Here is a 21,476-nt window from a genome sequence, read left to right on the forward strand (position 1 = left end):
GGACTAGATTAATCTGGCATACACAGACAGCAGAGAATATTTCCAAAATATACATAAAAAACCCAAACACAGTACAAAGACATTACCTACACACCGTCCAGCCAAATACTCAAAAAAAGTACATGAGCAAAGAGAACCACAACGTATTAATTTTAAGGATCTATTAGACATTGACATCATTCATTATTTTGATATCATTTGATATGCAATAGAGATGAACAGTAAGGAACAAGAGAAAGAATGAGAAAATTGGTGTTCTAAGACAAATGTATCCTTAAAACAACCAGACTCAAAGACCAAAGGCTGCAAATGTAAAATCAGTGCCCAGTTTATGGAATTTATGTCAGATCACCAATAGGAAAACAGACGAAGGGAAAGGAAAAGCTGAATCAGACAGCAAGGATCCTCTAAGGGAGCGGACAGTCCCATGGCACAAAAATCTGCACTCAATTCCCAAAATTCAACAGTCCAAAATCACTCATGTCTGTATCTACCTGCTATGTAAACCACTATTGTACTGCTCAATGTCGAGATTTAAAATGTCTGGATCAGAAAGTGAGACCTGGAGTTTTAAGTACTGGTATCTCACATCTGATTCAGGGAGGGAAGAAAAAAATCCAGCTCCTTCTCAACCAGCATGAGACAGCCCCTAGAAAGAAGTCAGCTAGAGAAAGACAGTGAGCACAAGTCCTAAGCCCAGAAAAAGAGAGCTGCCAAATCTGGCACACTGGAAAAAAAAAGACACACTGACTCTGCAGAGCTACTACCATATTATTTACTGCTCATGAACCTGAGAAGTCTTGTTCTTGTACCTAGGGCACACCTGTTTTGCGAACACCCTGAAGCAAGCACCTAGGCAAAGCCTCCTACTTCTCCAAACCTCCTGCAGCTGCTCCATAACTTGGTGTCCACCACTCCTGAAAACAGAGCCTGTTCAGGCCTGTACGTCTCATGCAGGGAACGAGGGATCTTTTGCGAAGAGTCAGTCAAATCCACATTCACTCTAGGAATAGTTTTATACTTCATGCCAAAACATGAACAGACAATGAGATTACTTTATTTGAATTCACTGTATTTATTAGAATTTATGGTCAAAATGTATTCAGTACAAAAACAGGTATTGAACAAACACAAGAAAATATTTATTAATTGCTCTACCTGGCAGCTCTTATTTAATGGAAGGTCACCAAAAAATCATTAGGAGTGCTTTCAAGAACTATTCAAACAAACATTTCTAAAAGCAAAACCTCAACACTATGGCTTTTAATAATAAGGCATATTTTACAAAGTACTAGAATTTGGGGGCATGCTAGTCTCAAAATGTGCCTTTAGATTTCCCCTATTTGGAATGACTGGCATGACTGTATTAGCCACACATTCTAACTCTACTTTATCCAGTCAGCTCACTAAATCATTAAAAATATACACGACTGAGCTTCAGTTTGACCTGCAGTGACTCCTATATGTACTCTCAAAATTAACACAAGCACTGAATGCTACTAATTTTCAACTTGTAATAACTTATCAAAGAATACTGCCCTGTAATTCACTACAAGCTAAAGTCATAGCACTGAACTCTGCATTTTCAAACAAGTGGTTTATAGCTCTAGATTTAAAATGCAAAATTTCCATTATATTTAATAATTAAAATGCATGCTGTGTTATGGTTACATTTGGTGACTGGATTAGTAGTACCCCAACTGAGTTAAACAATGCCTTTTTCCTATTAGAGTTCATATTACCATATTGTCTATTTGTTTAAGAAAAGGAAGAAAAAAAGCACAGCAAGGAAGAAGGAATAAAAAAGAAATATGAATATCAAACATACTGAAAGACAGTGAGGACCAAGACAGCAAGAAGACCTAGTATCAGCAAAATATACGCTAGCTGAAAGCAGAAAAGCTGAAATATCTGTGCATTTAAAGTATGAAAACTTTTATTAAAAGGAATATTCTGCCTTTGTCAATAAGGGATCTCATTCAAAGTAAAGGGTATAAAGCTAAGTTTGCTTTCCTAGATGCAGTTGCACAAATTGAGGGAATACAGACATCACTGTCAAAGAGCAGAGTCTTTCAGGCTGTCAACTTCTTAATCAGGGTCTGGCTTCACTGGAAAGTGTGAAATTATGTAATTATTTATGCTTTGCAATTCTGACGGTTTAAACAAATCCAGCACTATGAACATCATCTTTTACAATGCAAAATTCCTACTGAGATTTTATTTTTGAGAATATAACTTTTTTTTCCTGTGCTTTCTAGGTGGTTTATTCAAACAAAATTTAAATATTATGTGACGTTTTTCTTTTCTCCCAGAACAGATCCTATGAAGCTTAGAAACATAACATACAAGGATGAAAAATAATTGAAAAATGAAGTAAAAATGAAATCATGGCCACAGTGACATCAACTGAAATTTTCTCAGCACTGTCAGTTATACTGCCACCCAAAACTCTCTGATTGCAAGTCTAAAGACCTTTGAGTACTTACAACGAATGTATAAATAAAATATTATTTGATGCCATAAAAAGACATACTGCTTACATTCCTGCACTTCCATACAATATTTAAGTATAAACTTCAGAGATTAACTTTTTTTTCATTTCAAGTATATTTTAATTATCTTGGTACCAGTAACAGATACGAAGACAAGCTTGTGTGCCTGAAAGCTTGCCTACTTCTCCCCTGTAGTAGCTGGTATAATATATTGCCTCTGCCTGTATGTCAGTCTCCTCAGAAATCCATCCCCTTACAGGGTAAATACCTTTTGCATACAAAAAAGGTACACAATCTCTGGAAAAAAAGCTTCAGCACTCACCCTCAAAATACACTTTACTGAAATCAGCAACATCTAAAATCATGATGATGTGAATGACGAAAAAGAGAAAGCATTCCTGCAAGTCAACCACCACCAGCAAAGTTCAGCATGTTTTTTACCTGGAAATGGAACCTGAATAGCCTGAGCTAGCAAAATGCATTGTCAGGTTTTGACTTGTCCTCTCCAAACAACACCTTCTGTACCCAATGACCTTGTGCCCAGGAAGGATTCCTGGGGTTTGAGAGAAGGAGCTCCTTATATCTCATCAGATGTCTGCTCCAAAGCAGCTGAAGGTCAACACCAGACCTACGTCAACTTTCTCTTCAGTCTCTTCCTCCCCTTCCCTCCTCAGGTTGCCGTCCCTGTTGCAAACTCCCTGGGTGACAGAAAGGAAAGGAGACAGGGAACAAAGCCTATATACAATCCTCTGCACATATCAGAGGCACTCACAAAGAAGTCGAAGCAATAGTTGTGAATGAATGGCACTCAAATTCACAAGTCTGCATCTTTGACACTTAAAGTCTAATGAGAAACAACTAAAGAAAAAGAAGGGTAGTTTTTTTCATATAATGTATCTCCCAAGCTCCTGGTACCAACAAGTAACAACACTGTGTTATGAAACCTCTGCTCAAGAACCAACCCGTTTTTTGTGGTAGGATTTGGACAAAAAAAAAAATAAAATCCGATTTTATTTCTCCGGTTCAGTACACAAAAATTATGAAATGGAGAGGTTCTGTCAGGTTGTGATTTTGATCATTTTGACACAAATTGAAAAAATTCTGTTAAACTAAATGGAAATATTCCAATTTATAGTCAGGTAAATAACATCAAATTCTAGTCCCAGGTTTTCTTTCCTTCCTGATTAAATTACATTAATGTACACTTAAAGCAACTACTGCTATCCCTGCTGGTTTTTTCAGGAGAATAATTTATCTGTTAAAATACAGTACCTGGACATAAACATGAAGTCATAAGGGTTCTTTCACATGTCTGCCATCTATCTGAAGCCTTGTAACAAAGAGGCTTTTAGCAGTATCGTATTACACGGACACCAACATATCATCCTTAATGTAGGGCAGAAGTCAATCTGCTTCTGTGAGGACCTATAGGCCATAGTTTCTTTCCAAAATACTTTTTATTAACCTGATATGTATATGAGACATCAAAAACCACAACACCGTACTCTTACGCGCTATGTACCAGAAAAAGGCTCAACAACTAAATATTGCGTCTTCGCATTCTTGCTAAAAGGTTTGACATAGTATTCATTGCCATATTATTCCTAATTAGCAGTTTAAGCTTGTTAACAAGAACAGTTCATTTAAGGTAAACAGGAATTATCTTTCCATTGTATAGGTAAACTTGTAAATAGGACAGCTCATAAATTCTAAGATGAGAGCAACTAGGAAACTATTCATTAAGGCTTGGGTTATAAATTCAAAACATGAAGCATAACATGCTTAAAGAAGAAGGTTTTATTTTTAAAAGCATTCATTAGGCTCTCATCTTCAAGCCTCAGACTTGTAAATAATTTAAAATGAAAATGCGAACAACAGGCAGGGGAAAAAAAAGCAAATGCAATTCAAATCAGTCCATTGTTGCACCAATGAAACTCAGAACAATAGAAACTAAGTTGGCAGATTTTGAAGACAACATCCAGAAAACATCCTTATGTACTGTATCTTTGAACTTACATGTTGTGCTAGTACTGGATCCAATCCAAAAAAAAATAGCTCTGACTTGTAACAACCAGGCTTTGCCCAGTAGAAGATACACATGCTGAACTAGCAATTTTTAGTATTCATTGCATTTTATTCTGGAGCTGCCAAAGCAAGCAAACAAACAAACAAGCTTATCGAGGCTTTTAGATTTTATATTTAACCATTCTGACTTTTCAGAAGTGTATATCCTATTAACAATTTATATGACACAACTCAAGAACCCCTTTTCCTTTAAAGATTAAGGTAAACCTCAGTTTGCCCCACATGGGGAACATGAAAAGAAACAGCTTTTACTTCACTGGCATCAAAAATGGGAAGTGAAGAAGACAAAAGTAACAAGTCAAACAAAAAAACAAAACACAAGGGTCACTGCTGTCCCCACTGAGTATTCAGTGTCCCAAATCCAATATCAATACATACCTGCAGAAAGCATGTTACACACCAAGGAACCAGGAAAGTGCAACATTTTGCCTTCACTGAATTTATGGAGTTTGCTATCCTTTTCTCAAGGACTTGGAACAATCCAACTTAAATATTCAATGTCACTTAAACATTCAATAGAAAACAAGCATGTAACAGGAATTTCTTTCACCATGTTAAAAGACCACATGGCATTGCAAAATGCAAAAGTGCTGTAGTCCTATGGAATGGTTCTTTTGGAGAAAGCTGTGCATAGATGCTGGCTATCCCAGGAATGTCAAGACATGCTCTTCAGAAGCCTTCCACTTACTGGCTGTACCCCATGCACCAGGAAATCTGACACTTGTCAGCCACGCAGGATTTCCTGCATGGCTGCAGAACATTGAGCAGGAAACCCTGGCACATCCAGGGAGCTCTGGGCATACAGCAGGATACGACTCAGCTACAGCACACACATACAGCCAGCACAGGGCTTTCTGGAGGCACCAACCCCCCAGGCAGTACAAGAGCAGCAAGTCTCATGCTTCCACATGTGAACCAAGATGGAGAGGTCACCCCTGTCCATGCTTCTCCTTTGAACAGAGAAGTGGACGGTAACAACATGCTACACACCACCAGTACAGGTAAAATAAGTCTCCTCCTGATTACGTGTCCTAAAGCCAACTGTGGACTATCTCATATGTTCATAGCAAACATTTACAGCAAACATTTAAATAAATCCAAACTCTAACGCACTGAATAGAAGCAGCTGAAGGTCACAGGCTCTTCCAGGGTGAGCCCAAGCTTGAAAACCTGACTTAAGAGAGAACTCACATATATAAAGCCATACCAGAGCTCTCAAGGCCATCCAAATGGCAATACAGCAATCTGTCTTTAATTAAATTTGAATTCTTGTCAGGACATCCATACTTTTCAAGCTTCTTGCTGGAATGTTTCCTACAGAAAAGCTTATATACCAAGTAATTGCGTGGATTCCACCAAAAAAAAACCAAAAAAACAAACAAACAAAAAAAATTAAACAATGATTTCCATACAAAATGATGACTTAGTATTACTATTCAGATAAGTTTTGTTACCCCTTGTAATTCCAGTGGATCTGAACATTTTTATGTATTTTTTACATCTCGCTACCTACATTTTTGAGAAGAACTTTTGAAATTCCAAAGATGGGGCTAAGGACAGCAAGAAACTTTGTAACTACAACCAGACAAAGAAGTAACAGCTAGAAAAGCATCTATATATGCACTTGAAGCAAAACAGTAACCTATAGAGATGTATACATTCAGATCTATTCACTGAAATACTGCATACCCTAACTCTGCAAACCTCCTCCTGGGCCACTGCATACGCCACACACATGTAACAACATCTACGTTTAGACTCAGAAAGACAGAGGCAATTAAAATTTATGCCTGTGCCACTGAGGATCAAAAAAACCTAAGAACATTCACAGCCTCAGAGCCCACTTAAACATAACCCACACTGTGGCAGACAGTAGCTCAGTAGTAGGCCAGACTACTGAGAAAAGTCAGCCTGTTGTAGAACAAGCAAACAAAACAAAAAAATTAGCAATCAACAACTCTGCTAACACAAGACTGGAAAGCAGTCACGATCATGCAAACAAGCATTTTACTTTTGGAACACCATTACTGCCTGTTTCTAAAAGGCACTTGGGTTATTCTTTGTAAGAATGTATGTGAATTGGGTAGCCCTTACTGTAATTTTCCTTTTCATACTGAGGAAAAACACATAGCTAGGTTTCTTTCTGCTATAAAGCTATAAATTGCTAACATAACTTTGGGACACAATCTTTCATCTTCACATGTTGAAGAACTGAGAATAAGTAAAATATGAAAACTTCCACATATATTTAATATAAACACCTGCAATTGGCTACAGACTGTTCTGTAACTAGAGACTCTTCACTGGCAGATGGCAGAAACAGGATTAACGGCATTCACAATTGCAGAGCAGGAAAGCAGGTGTGGTTTCCCTGTTTTAAACATACAACTTCTTTCTACAAAGCAAAAAGTCACCTTTGGAATTTCCACAGGTGAGAAATTAGAAATTACAAGAACGTCTTTACATTTTTTGCTTCTTCTTCACTGGTTTTATACACACAGGCTAATAAACAATCTGAGTTTATGTGTTAACACAGTCCAAAATGACAAAAAAAAAAAAAATCCAGTTTAGAAGTAGGTATAGACTTATTTAAACTTTCATACACTTTTGTATAACCATGTAAAGGCAAATGGACTGAAGATTAAACCACTCTGATGGTACTGGAGAGATTTCACATGAACTTCGACACCACGGGCCAGGCAAGATTTAAGCAGTTTGCAATGCCAGGCCCCATGCGACCCTACTCCTAATTCATTCTCTCCAAGACATCCATGGGTAGCCCTATGCCTGCCTGTTCATACTGAACATTGTACTTGCCTGAGTGAAGTCAGCCTCTTCTCCCAAGCAACCTGCAACAGGACAAGAGAACACAAGTCTTAAGCTGCACCAGAGGGGGTTTAGCCTGCACGAGGAAGAGTTTCTTCACACAAAGGGTGACTAGACATTGAAATGGGCTGCCCAGGGAGGTGGTGGAGTCACCGTCCCTGGAGGTGTTTTGAGGAAAGACTGGACTCAGCACTTAGTGCCATGGCCTAATTGAAATGGTGGTGTCAGGTCATAGATTGGACTTGATCTCAAAGGTCTGTTACAACCTAGTTGATTCTATGGTCACTGGTGAGGCACAGTACTCATTTTGTTCGTGCCTTTGTGTCCACCAAGAAGCGCTGTCCTTAGTTCTGCTCCTTCCACTCATGTGGTACAGGAGGAGCGGTGCCTCCGTGCTTTGGCTGCTGCTGGCCAGGCACTGTGTGATGCAGCTGCACCTCGGGCAGTGGTGGCAGAACTACCCCGAGGTGGCAAGGCCAACACAAAACAAGACTTTTCTGGGGTGGAAGAATAACCACAAATGCTCTGCTGGGCAGCTGCTGACAATCTGTCAAAGTGAAAGCACCATTTCCATTTGACTCCTCACATAACACAGAGCACAGCAGAGAGACCACTCACCACATCTGGGTTTGTGAACAGCTGAAGGAACCACAGGCACTACATCTGTTCAATCACATCATCTTGTCTTTCTCCTCAGGCTTTCAAAAGAGTAAGTTATACTCCAGATTTCAATCTAAAAAGTCAACTTTTAGTACCTTTAACATGCATCATAATACCAAGGCATTAATTTCAATGAATGACTAGACCAGGTGCATCTTAAACCAATGCTTTTATTTGACTGATGGGATCATCCATCCAATGAAGCATTTCTTTTTTCCCAAGAAAGAGAATATTTAAATTCTAAGCCACATTAGGAAATTCAATCGTAGGAGCCACCCAACAATTCCAGTTCAACCACATTTCATGTGGCAGTCTGTCTATTTCAGGTCACTCATAAAACCACAACATTGTACACATTCAAAAAATTAACGAAAAAAAAACCATGAAAAGCAAAGCTACCTCATTCTTAATGTTGTGCACACTAACAAGAAAACGCTGTTTCTCACTACAAAAGGTTGGGTTTAATGGAGTACTGTGACTGACATCTGCTTCACACACATTCTATCACCATGTAATGTTTTTCTATAAAAAGAGACCACATAGCTTAAGTTTTAAAAGCGTTTCTAACAAAGAAAACTCATGCAAATAAATGAAAAATCTTTGATGCTCTTACTATACAATAGTTCCAACAGAAGAATGATAGTAAAGGATTTAACTCAGGTCGTTTGAATTATATTTCCCAAAATGATAATAAAACTGACATGTTTGAACATACTGAAAAAGTCACAGTCCATCATCGTGCTGTCACATCAGTGCATTTGACTTTTTTTAAAATGTATGGATTATACAATTACTGCCAGGCTCCATATTTTATATATAAAAGCTACAATCTGATTGTATGTCCATGCTGAAATAATTTATGAAATAAGGATGGAATGACTGCAACGTTACTTCTATGATGAATGTAACTTGCTGTGAATAGTGTAGGATATTGCAAGAGACCAAACTGAAGCCTGTAATTGTCTTCATCTTTCATGCAGAGGTGTGACCTGGGAAAAATATAGATCCTACCATCTAAAGCTCCAGCCTCATACAAACATCTTGATTACTCATCTTCTGATACAGGAATGGAAAATTTATAGTCTTCACATGCCACACCTTTGGCATTAAGGTGAGAATCACAGGAAATTACATCCAGTGTTTAAATTGTATGTTAGTCTGTTATGGCTTTGCACCATCAGCAAATCCACCACTGCCGCTATTACCCTTGCACTTTTGGATTTCCATTGTTTACTACCCCCTAGGTGTTATCATCATGCTTAGTATGATATAGATGAGCACAAGCACATGACAAAGCCAAGGTCTTGCAAGCCTGCATCAGTACAACCACACAAAGAAGAAAAGAGGGCACAGGAAAACAGAAACAAAACTTTTAACAATGCAAATTCTAAGATCACTGCTTGCTACAGCATTCAGATCACAAATGGTTTTTGCCTTTCCTTCCTCCAAGTAACACTATATTTAGTATTAACATTGTGGTTCACAAGCCACACGAGTTATTTGAAGGAGCAACAGGAAACTTTGCTCAAGTCAAATTAAACAAGACAGAATCACAGACTCATAGAAAGGCTTGGGTTGGAAGGCACCTTAAAGATCATGTAATTGCAACACCCCTGCCATGGGTAAGGACACTTTCCACAAGACCCAGTTGCTCAGAGCCCCATCCAGCCTGGCCTTGGAACACTTGCAGGGATGGAACATCCACAACATCTCTGGGCAACCTGTGCCAATGCCTCACCACCCTCATATTAGAAAATTTCTTCTATATAAAGGACATATAGATGATCAACTATCCCTCAAAGGCTACCTAAAGCAGTAGTTTTGGTTTAATGATCTTTCCTACTCAAGACACACACACCCTCAGAAATGTGTTAATGTTGCTGTGCTGTTTATGAGAAATTGCTTTCTCTGCCACAATCTGGCAAGTTCCTTAAGAGTCTACTCTGATTCCCTTGATCAGACAAAACCATGTTGAAAATCACAAGACTGTGAGAGCACAGGAGATGCTCATAACTCAAGAGTCTAACCTCCAGAGGAAGGCAGTAAACAAGCAGAAGGTCTGAAGCACAAATCCTACGAGAAATGGCTGAGGGAGCTGGGATTGTTTAGCCTGGAAAAAATGAGACTCAAGGGAGACCTTATCACTCTCTACAACCACCTGAAGAGGGTGTGGCCAGGTGGGGATCGGCCTCTTCTCCCAGGCAACCAGCGACAGGATTAGAGCACAAAAGCCTAAAACTGCACCAGTGGAAGTTTAGGCTGGACATTAGAATTTTTTCACTGAAAGTGTGTTTAGACTTTGGAATGGACTGCCCGGGGAGGTGATGGAGTCCCTGTCCCTGGAGGTGTTTAAGGAAAGACTGTATGTGCTACGCAGTACTATGGTCTGTTGACAAGACGGTGTTCCGTGTATCAGAGGTCTTTTCAAACCTAATTCTGTAATTCTGTCACTGCTCTGCTTGGTGACTGAAGCAGAATAAAGGGAAAGCAAGTACAACCCTTCCTTTATCCCTTGTAAGACCCACGTACAGAGCTCCTGCAGTCACGTGCATCGTCCCTCACCGCCAACTGCTGCACTTCTCAACGCTCATCCCCTCTTACTCTACACCAACCTTCGGGATAGGAGGGGGAAGTAAGAAAAGAGGGGTTGAAGCCACTCAGGCAGCGCCGGACCCCACACGCCGGCACTTCCGAACGCCCACCCCGCACCGACCTCACCCCTGCCCCCGCCCCGCCGCGCCTGCGCAGACGCCGCCGCGCAAACAGTCCCGCACGGCGGTTCGGGGGCGCTGCCCGGTGCCGTCCTCGCGGGGCGGCGGCTCCACGGGGCCGACGCCCACCGCCTCGCCGCTGTGCCCCGCTGTCTCCTCACGCCACAGCCCCGCCCGACGGAGCCTCGCGCGTGCGCACCGATCCTACGGAACTGGGCGAAGGGCGGGGGACACAGGGAACCGGGGAGGAGCCCGGAGCGCGCTGCAACCGGAGCCGCGCAACGCAGTGGCGGCTCGCGCGGGTCCCCACCCCACTCGCTTCTCCCTCCCTCCTTCCGTCCCCGCTCCCCCCGCCCATTCCCATGCCCTCTCCCCGCCGCGCCCGTCCGCGGCAGAGCGGAAGGGAAGACCCGCCACGGCCCCGGGGCCGGCTGCGGCGGCCAATGGGCGCAAGGGGCGCTCTTCCCGCCCTCGGCACCCCGGCCAATCGGCGAGCAGCTTGGGAGGAAGCAGGCACGGGATTGGCTCCGCCGGTGCGCCACAGCCCGCCCGCCCTCTCCAAAGGGAAAAAAAAAAAAAAAAAAAACGACGGCAGCGCAGAGGCCCAAAAAGCCCGAGGGGAGACAGCGACGCGGCGACCCCATGAGCCCCCCTCGCGAGGGCTGAGGTAGCAGCTCGCCCCGCGCCGCCGAGCGGCGAGACGGGGCTGCCGCGCCGCGGCGGGCAGCGCTTACCGCGCGGGGGGAGCCGAGCGCCTCCGCTTGTGCTGAGCCGTGTCACCAGTGGCGCGCCGTAGATCCGCCGCGCTGCGTCACGCCCGGCGCGCGGGGGGCGGGGGCGAGGCGCGCCCACGTGACGCGGCGGCGCCGGCGGGGCGGGAGCCGGTGCGGAGGCGCCGCTCGTGCCGCCGCCGGCGTGAGGGGCCGCGCGCCCAACGCCTGCCGCCGCGCGCGCGCGCCCTGGCGCCATCTTGCCCTGCCCTGACATCGTCCCTAACTCCCGGCCCCTGCTGCCCCCCACATCGTCCCGGGAAGGGATAGTCCCAAAAGAAAGGAGGGAACCCCGAGGGTTTTCCCGGGATGCGCGTGCCGGTGAGGCCGGAGCTTCGTGCGCCTGCCGGACGAAAGCAGGCGGGGTGGCAGGAGCCAGCGGGTGCGCTTGTGGAGCTTCCCGCAGCTGCCTGTTCTTGGTGCGTGGCGCAGCCCGGCCTGCCTGTGCCCCCTGCCCCCAGTGCAGCCCTGGCTCTGGGTTGCGCCCGTGTAAGCTTGGGCCGCGCAGGGCTGCGCGTAAAGCTGTGCCTCACGTCCTCACCCTGCATCGCACTGCAGCGAGACTTGCATCTGGTCCATGGGAAACCTGTTCTGGGGGAGGGGGAAACACGTCCTTGTCGTACAGCACCGCAGCCGTTCACTAAGGTTATCAGTCGAAGGTGGTGCCCATGCTCCAAGCTGTACTTAAAATATCTTTCAGGGAGTGCAGTTCAAGGGAGAAACAGTTGAAAAAGGCAAGAGGGAGGCTATTTGTGAAGTATTTTGTACTTTATAAAATTAGTGAAGAAACTGTGATGATGAAACCCTAAGTGTTCTTTCTTTCTTCCTTAAGCCAAGTTACATGATTAATATCAAAGCAAAGAGTCATCTAAAGAGTCTTCAGACTTCTGTGGTGAAATGCAGTTGCTTTTTCACTGTTGCTTATGATTTTTAAAAATGCAGGTTTCCCATTTATGTCCTGATTACACAACATTTTTTAATAGACAGAGTAGCTTAATTAAACAGCATTTAGCATTCTTCAAGGCCGTTGCACACAGTCACTAGGAGAGAACACCTCACTGGGAATACATTTGCAGTTCACTGACTTTTTCCAGTCATGCAGTGTGCACGAGCTTACCAACTAGAAGTGACAACTTAAGAGTTCTATTCAGCCAGTTAGTCGCTGGCTAATCTGCTAAGTTTATGGCACAGCAATGCCAATTCTGTTGTGGGTTGTAAAGACTGTAAGAATGGGTTGAAAATGAAGCAGTTGCTGTCGCCTGAGCCTTTCATTGAAGCGAAGTGGAGCGCCCAAGACTTCACCAGTGTCTTGGGAAAGATTTGAAATGAATGAACAAATTAAAATGCTAAAGTACCACACAGAACATCAGTGAAGAGGGCTAGCTCCTTTTCCTGTGCCTAAGGGCTGTACTACAGAATTTAATTGTTCTGTGTATGATAGGAAATATACACAGAATATGGCTAAATTTGTAGTAAAGGTATCTTTGGGATTCTAGATACATATTTAGATTTAATAGTTTGAGAGTCTACAGAAATCACTGGCAGTTGTAAGAACAATACAATTAAGAACAATGTGATTCTTCTGGATATTTTTCAGCATGGGGAAAAGAGGTAAAACAGCCTCTTGTCCTTTAAGCTCAGTTTCTCTGCAGTTTAAAAAATTCCTTTCATGTGCCTTAAAATATTTGTAGGTCTGGGTCTCAGGTAACACCAAGTGAGCCTGCTTGGTCCATCAGTTACTTCATCATTTACCTACTGTGCGGAAACATAGTGGAAAAAAAGACGTGACTATGAGAGCTGGAGTTTTGTAAGTGGAAGTATTTCTAACAAAATGAAAAGAGGCAGCATATTTTAGGAATAGCCTGAAGAGGGAGCCATTGGTATGGGAGAAATAGCATCTGAGGCAGAATCACTATTAATCTAAAAAAAATTTATACCTATACCAAAAATTACTAATTTTATTTTGCAATTCTAAGCTGTATTTATTAAATGTGTACAGACATCCCTACATTTAATGTTCTGACTTAGGTATATACAGAATTCTAAAGTTGTGCTGAAAAGTGGTTGTTCTGTGCTCTGAAATATTTATGCTAATAAAAAGAGATTAGAATGCAAGCTGAATAAGCCAATGAGTAATTAACAAGGATTTAATTAGTTAATAAGTTAGTTCATCAATGTATTGTAAACATAGACTATATTTATTTTCTGACAGAATATGACACTAGGAATGTTTGTCAGTTGCTATATTTATACCACACCAAAATACTGACTTCACTAGAAATGTTGCTCATTTTAAGAGTAGTACCAGCTCTTTACTTAGCTGTTTAACTTAAAACTCTCCCTACCTTTCCTACTTAATATTCTGTGTTTGCTCCTGTACAGAAAACACACAGAGCTTTGTGATTACTACTACCAGAAATCAGACATTCAGCAAGATAAAGGCAGTCACCGTAATACTACTTACCAACTCTGAGTCATGGGTTTTCCCATCAGATTTGTTTAGAAGAAATAACTCCGTGACTCGATGATGATCTCATAAATAGAATGTTGCTGGCAGGGCCTCCAAAGGACACCATGGTGTCTGTAGGGTATCAAGTCATCACCAGTACTGTCCATAACAGTTTCTTAACCACCATTGGTTTTTAACAGAGTAGCACATTTTTGAAGAAAACTTGCATATATCTTTCTTCTGCAGTTCCAACCCCTAAGAAAACATGGAACAGAATAATTAGGATATAAACACCAAGAAACCTTTTAGTGTCAATTACCTATGCATATATATACACATGTATGAATACTTTCCCTTTTTAATGCAAGTTATTTTGCCCATTTGTCAAGGTGTGTGATTCAGGAAGCAAAGTGCAATATTCCAGTTTGAGTGACCTGCTGCTGCATGCTGTTCAAACGGATGGAATTTGGTTGAGTCAGCATCCTTGGAGATATTTAAAGATGTGGCACTTAGGGACATGGTTTAGTGGTGGACTTGGCGGTGCTGGGTTAATGGTTGGACTCGATAAAGGTCTTTTTTAACAATGGACAATTGCAATGACCAATTCTATGAATCCGCCGTGGTCCTGTGATCCTGGTCCCTCGCTTAGCACTGGTGCAGCACTGCTGTGATCCACGGTTCAGCTGGTTCCGGCACTGCCTCGGCCGAATGGCAGCCTGGGCAAAACACAGGTGGCGTCTGGCCACAGAGGGCACTGCCAGTGCCACACCTGAGCATGTATGGGCTAGCTGAGGCCAGATGGCTGCAGCTCTGATGTGGATTTGTGGGGAGCTGCCCCTGTGGAGGGAACCATGCTAGCCTTTCAGTGCCCACTGTGCCTGGTGTCCAAAGCGAGCGCGCACAGCCCCGCCCAACCCGCTCCACGGCCGGGCAGCCACACCCGCTCCAGGAACCAGAGGAGGTGTGGGCGCGTCCGGGCACGGCTGCGCCTTTGTGCCACCGAGGTCACACTGCCCGTGGCACCTGCACCCGCTCTTTGATTAAAGGCTGCACCTTCTGACTCACTTCATTTTAACCGCTGGGTTCACAGCCCAGTTGTGCCAAGGAACTTGTTTGAAGTACAGATAGTTACCCATTTTTACATAAACAAAATGCGTTCCCACTGCTAGGTACCTTTTGTTAAATTTTTTTGTTGTGATTTAAAGAACCTTATGCAAGCAGGTAAAAATGTGATAAAAATTATGTGGTTTCCCAACTTTTCCTGCTATTGTAAGTGCATTATAAATGTTTGAGAAAAATATAAAGGCTTTAAAGAAACACTTAGAAGGTATTTGTTTGAATTTCTTATAATTACATAAAATCAGGGGGAAAAATATTTTTGAGCAGCTTCAAGAGAATAAAAGGATTTTTTGAAATTAAAATACTTTTATAGAAGTTTAAGTTTACAGAAACTGCAAGAATTTGAAAAAAAAACAACAAGATAATGCTTGAAGTTCCCCCACTTAACAAAAGAGAGGAACAGTGACTGCAAATGCTTTCATTTGGCTCACGAGATGCATCATCCAGGCCTAGTTTTGCCAGTATTATTAAAGGCTTTCTGTTCAGTCTGAAACAGAAGTATGGGGGCCATGGATACCTATCTGCATGTGCACAGAGAGGTATCTTCACAGAGGCACTTGAAGAGTCAGATGTGATCTTGCATCAGATCCTGAATAATCTGGGTTACGTTTCTCTAAAGTCAAGTTACAGTCCAGCTGAGGGGTGGTAAGAAGTGTGTAATATCTATGATATGTAATAGCCTAGAACAGTAGTCAGCCAGCTGTCTGCTCAGTGTCACAGTAGCCAACATCTCAAAATGGTCATAGAAAGCAATTGCATATAAGCACAAACAATTAAACTGTTTTGCATACAGAATACAAAACATGCAGATAGGAGACCTTGCTTACGTCTCTGTGCATGCAGCTTTCTAGATACATACATCAATATCAATATACCAATAAATCAGATGTGGGGTTTTTTTCCATGCTGACAAATAACTAAAGTTACTTGAAGCAGACAGGTAGAAATTTTACCCATGGACATTACCTTTAAGTCTTCAGGCTGTTCCCTCCAGAAAATCCCGTGTTAAGATACACCAGCACCTAGAGAACACTGCTGGTGAATATTTTCTTTCCTGGGCCGATAACACTTTTTTTGGGCACTTTATAAGGGCGACTTAGCAAAGGCTAAGCACAGACTGCCATTGCTAGCTTGTTCACCAGGAGTGAAGCTAGCACAGCCCCTGTTATGGTTTTACTTGTTTGCTTGTTAGTTTGTTTAAAATGTATCTTTTCATTCCACTGTTTTTTAATAAAAAGTGGACTATATAAATTTTGGTGTCCAGAAGCCCCTACCAAAGCCAGATTTAGAAAGATTGTACTTCCAGGATCTTACTGGTCCTTCCACTGTGATGAAATGAAACTTTATCTTTTGAAGTTGTCACTGGAATGTCAGGGTTGCTGTCAAATTGAGGATGTTAACCCTGCCTATGGAATTTGATGCCTTGTCAGGAAGGCAATAATTCACAGGAGATGAGTAAAGCAGTACTAACTCTTGAATTTCTAATTGTAAAAAAAGACTGATGCAAACTTACATGAAATTCATACGAGGGCTCTGCCATCACTTGTTTCTTCTACCAGAAGGGTATATGTCAGGAATGTGTCATGTTGAATATTTTCCAGTTTCTGTTACAGTTGCAATTCTAAGCTCAGAAAAAAAAAATCCCCTTCAGTTCCACAAATAAGAAGACTAGCATGATATTTCAATTATTCTTACAGATGTTAAAAAAAAAAAGAAAATTGTAGCTGCATCAGAAGGCTGGGGAACATGCAATTGGCCAGCACTTCATGTTAATTTACAGTGAGAGATCATCAGAAGGATTTTGAGACTGGTAGCAACATCAGCAGTAGACACACATACATCCACAACATCTGGTTTCATTTAACTACAGATATGTATAAGTCTGTCTGGAGGCCTACTCTGCCAAACCTCCAAGGATTTGGTTTTCTTGTACTGTGGGTTTTTAATAAAAATTCATTTAATTTTAATAATAATTCATTGCAGTAAAATGAGAGTCATTTATTACCCTGTATTGCCTGTTATGTGTGAAGATGTCCGGCTTGCCAGAATTTACAGCTCTGCCACTGTACAATTAATCTCTTGCAAACTCACAAAGCAAGTTTCTCAAATAGACATATATCTCAAATACCAACATCAAGTCTGGTACATTATGCATCAATACATTAAGATTTAATGTGGTATCAGATCAGAAAATAATATGCAAAAAAAGTACACTACATGAAATAGAGATTTAATCCTTATTTTTCATCTTCACTAAGTCAACATATTATTCACCTGGCACACGCATCCTAGTCCTGTTAGAGCTACATCCACTGAAATAAGAATGTGTGAAAACTGGTAGCTTTAAGGGAAGAATTTCCTGGTTACACACTGAAATTCTCAAATGCTCATCAAGTAAGGAATGTGACCATTTTTCTTTGCTGTCAGGGTGCACCTTATGCAGTGTGGACTTTGGAGCTTAATCAAGGTTTTGCTGGGGTTTTTTGCCCTCCCAAGGGTAAAATTTCTTAGCAAAAAGAATTCAAATTCCACACCTGTGGGAGTGTGTTTGCACTTTCACTCATCTGTTTAAGTCCACAAGAAACCACAGACCACAGCTGTTGTTCCTGCCTTGAGGAGTAAGTGAATGTGGCACGTTTCACCCAAAGAACCCGAGTGAAATTACATAACAAAATGCAAGCACACTTTCAGATAGTATTTACAATTTTTAAAACTCTGAGAGTGGATGAAGTAACTAGGAACTGTCTCCATTGTCCTCCATCCAAACAACTTATTCCATGTGAGAACCCTGAAAAGCTTTGCAGGGACTGCTGATCCTCCCATTACAGCAGTGACTCTTTCACTTACCTCTTTAGAAAGCAGTGGAAATGTCAAAATGACTTCTAAGTGACTTCAGGGAGAAGAGTCACACTGGTTCAGGTTCATAGCTGAAAAAGAAATATGAAGAGGTTTCAAAATTGCATACCACCATGCTTGTGTTGTTAGCAGATCGTTCTGAATTTCCTGGTCTACTTTTATGTAATCTAACATAGCAGCACTGCAGAAAAACCTTTGCTATATATTTGTCAAAATTATCTGCAACATGGAGGTGTTCTCATACACTGTTCCGAAGAATGCAAGTGAGAAAATCACTGAAATATTTGGCAGTAGAGCAAAGTAGACAAATATGCAATCTGTTAACAAGGAACTGTTCGTGTTTTTCCATTCATATCTTTGTTTAAAATATTTTGTGACGCACCTCCTAAAGGGCATGATGTGTCTGCAGCTCTAAATACAGACATACATGGAGTTGGGCTCAATGATCCTTATGGGTCCCTTCAAATTCTAGATATGCTATGATACAAGGTATAATCTTGAAAATCAGTTAAGCTTTACCTTGGAGCAATAAGTATTTAACTTTACATGTTGCTTGCACTGGAATATTCCAGCAGAAACAAGGGAACTCGTTGGTCCTCACTGGCACCAGCCACTGTGGCAGGGGCCTCTGTGTCACAGGTAAAGGCACAGTTGCACAATATTCCCTGTCCAAACACGGACTATGAACATCCTTAACTAGCAAGGCATTTTATAACATTTTGTGAGAAAAGCCAAATGCTGTATTCTGAAAGGAATAACTAGCAGGAGTCAAAGTCAACTTCCTGGGAGTAGTGTGACCGAAAAGGAAAACCATAACTATGTGAATAAGCCTAATTTCCACTTTCACAGGCTAAGCAGACAATGACCTGATTAGTTCTCAGTCTCCGGAGGCTGCTCATCTCACGGTGCCTTCAGCTCCTATTGTCAGCATCTTATTCTCCATGATTTTAGCTGACACACTTTTCAGTCTTCTCTTTTGAAACATTACTTAAGGATTAAAAACTGTGTTTATCTAATATAAAAAAGTGACTTTCACACTTAAACCCCCGATTTTAAATGGAAATTAAAATGTTCTAATTTCTTTCACATTAATAATCAATAGAAAAATATGATCCCATTCTTGAGTGTTGGATTCCCTACAACATGGATGTACAGCCTACAGGAATAAAGGAAGACTTGAGACAATTCTTCCTCTACCAGGGAGACGGGCAGAATTTGAGCAGCTGTGTATAGGCACGTAGTACTGTTAGATGTACTCTGGGGGCTGTGAAACACTGGCACAGGTTGCCCAGAGAGGTGGTTGGAGGCAACATCCCTGGACACATTCAAGGTCAGCTTGGATGGGGCTCTGAGCAGCCTGATCTACTTGATCCTGCTCATTGCAGTTATCTTAGACTGGATGGTTTCCAAAGGTCTCTTCCAGCCCGAACTATTCTATAATTCTATGATCTTTAAGGTCCCTTCCAACCTAAACCCTTTTATGATCCTATGATCTAAGTCTTGACACCTGTGTCAAGCTGTCAGAGATACAGATGCTGCTTTTGGACATCCCCACAACATTGTTTTCCCATTATTCAGTCCTTAGTAAGAAAAAGTCCTGAATCAGAATGGACAAGATTTTTTTTTTTTAATCAGTGACTGGATTAGATCTTGCAAGTGTACATTTACATACAGCTACACGCCTGCATATGTAGGCACACAAATTGTACATATGATCTCTGTAGTTAGTTGTTCAGGATTTGAGAATATCTAATATGCTCTGGCATGGGATATGGCATACCAGGGTAAGGCTAACAAACAGAAGCAAACTTTAATCCTATTCCTAACACTAGTATTGTAGAGTTATCTCTAACTTACTGTGGCAACAAATAGCTGTTAGTGCAACCAAGAAGTGACATTTTTAGAAATGTTGTACAACAGTACAGACCTTAGAAAAATGCACACTGTTCCTTTTTTTCAAAAGGCCAATGAGATGCTGCACAATTTAAAAAAAAAAAAAAAAAAAAAAAGGAAAAGACAGTGTAGACACTTGGTCTAAGAAGGAAAGAGTAGCTCTCAATACCCCTGTGGGTGGGAGTTGCTTTCCCAGTGCTTGCTTTCTTTCATGGACAGGAGAATCTGAAGTTTTATGCTCTTTCTCTCCTCTGGGGCTGAAGGAGCATGGAGATGGTCTGCATAATTCAGTGGCCTCACTCTTTCACTCACATGGTTTTAACTTGACAGTAAGTGGCTATTTCAGAGCAGAACCTTATTTAAGTGCACTGCTCTGATAGTGTCCATGCTTATAAAATGATGCTCTTTGTTGACTCTATTTTATTTGTCATTCCAAAGAGCAGCAGTAAAAAATACATAAGCCCATCTTCCATTCCAGCTTTGTAATGTAGAACACATAGACAGCATATATTGTAGTGGTATTTCAGAGCAGTCATATTCCTAAAACACAGTCTCCATGCCTCTTTTATGATGAAATCTGCCACCTCCATCTCACCAACTTTTCTATTCTTCTGCCAAAAGGGTCATATTTATGAGCAGAGGTTTCTTTCAATTATGTTTTAAACTAATTTGGGGATGCTTCTGTACAGGACTAAAAGTTGGACTTAATGATCCTTGTGGGTCTCTTCTAACTTGGCATATTCTGTGATTCTCTGGGATTCTGTAACTTGTAAAACCACTGCAAACCCGGAGATTGAAATGTTTTATGTCAATTATATGTCTTCAAATACTTCAGCAATATTCCCTCATGTACCTCTGTGGTGTGATAGCTTTTAAGCATGGACCTATCTTCCCTGAATCCTGTGCAGACACTGGATTACTCACCTCTGCAACAGTCATTACCATGCTGGTTCCTTAATGCTTTCAACAGGTGAAGGTAGGCTACAAATCTTTTAAGGCACATGAAAGGAATTTTTTAAACTGCAGAGAAACTGAGTTTAAAGGACATCAAGAGGCTGTTTTACCCCATGCTGAAAAATATCCGGAAGAATCGTTCTTAATTGACAGTTCACAGAGAATTATTCTGTGATGATGTGCAAACCAGCGTATTCTGGGCTTTGAGGCTTTTGGTCCTTGTCTTGAAGTCCTCTCTTGACACAGGCACTAAAAGTTACACTGCAGTTCTGCAGTCAGGAGTGCCAACACAAGTAAGAGACTGAGCTGAGTCCTCCTTTTCCCCTTGAACACCGTCAGCAGCCAGAGGCAGAATCCTTACTCAGCTCTTGCAGCTGAACTTTGAGCCTCACAGCCTCAGGTAGGGCTGAAAATGGGTGTTTATAGAGAATGTGATGTGATGCCAAAGTACCCTGGATTATTACTGTTCCCATATCTCTTAAAAGTCCAGCTACTTTTATGCCCAGCTCCTATAAATTTCACAGGAGGTACTGAAGATCAGAAGCTTGGTTGTGTTTTTTTTATTCAGCCAAGGCTTTTATCCTAATAACTTCCCACATCATCTGTTCATACAAGTTATCTGCAGTACTATATTCCCTTATATAGAATTCCACATCCACAT

At 41.6% G+C, this 21,476-nt stretch overlaps 1 protein-coding gene and 1 long non-coding RNA gene across 7 annotated transcripts in view; both read right to left on the reverse strand.

The window, feature by feature from the left end:
* The window catches only part of ZNF407 (zinc finger protein 407), a 342,220-nt gene extending 330,630 nt beyond the window's left edge, over window positions 1-11,590 (reverse strand). Inside the window, exon 1 of one of the 2 annotated variants that reach the window (XM_069004333.1) lies at window positions 11,509-11,590. The gene's annotated coding sequence lies outside the window, so the exon portion shown is untranslated. Of the gene's footprint in view, window positions 1-10,592; window positions 11,077-11,508 lie in introns of those variants that run through there. The other variant, XM_069004332.1, reaches the window with a different exon arrangement.
* Window positions 11,591-12,341: 751 nt separating this feature from the next.
* On the reverse strand, window positions 12,342-18,574 carry LOC138104945 (uncharacterized). Of its 5 annotated transcripts, none has more exons than XR_011148331.1 (5): window positions 18,488-18,574; window positions 17,960-18,039; window positions 16,626-16,733; window positions 14,009-14,248; window positions 12,342-13,299 (listed from the first exon to the last, which is right to left on the reverse strand). It is a non-coding gene; the product is annotated as an uncharacterized lncRNA (long non-coding RNA). The 5 variants fall into 5 exon arrangements; XR_011148332.1 differs by lacking the exon at window positions 18,488-18,574 and adding an exon at window positions 18,351-18,428; XR_011148333.1 differs by lacking the exon at window positions 18,488-18,574 and adding an exon at window positions 18,213-18,312.
* Between the last annotated feature and the right edge of the window lie 2,902 nt (window positions 18,575-21,476).

Source organism: Aphelocoma coerulescens, chromosome 2, assembly GCF_041296385.1.
Source record: "Aphelocoma coerulescens isolate FSJ_1873_10779 chromosome 2, UR_Acoe_1.0, whole genome shotgun sequence".
Classification (NCBI taxonomy): Eukaryota; Metazoa; Chordata; class Aves; order Passeriformes; family Corvidae; genus Aphelocoma; species Aphelocoma coerulescens.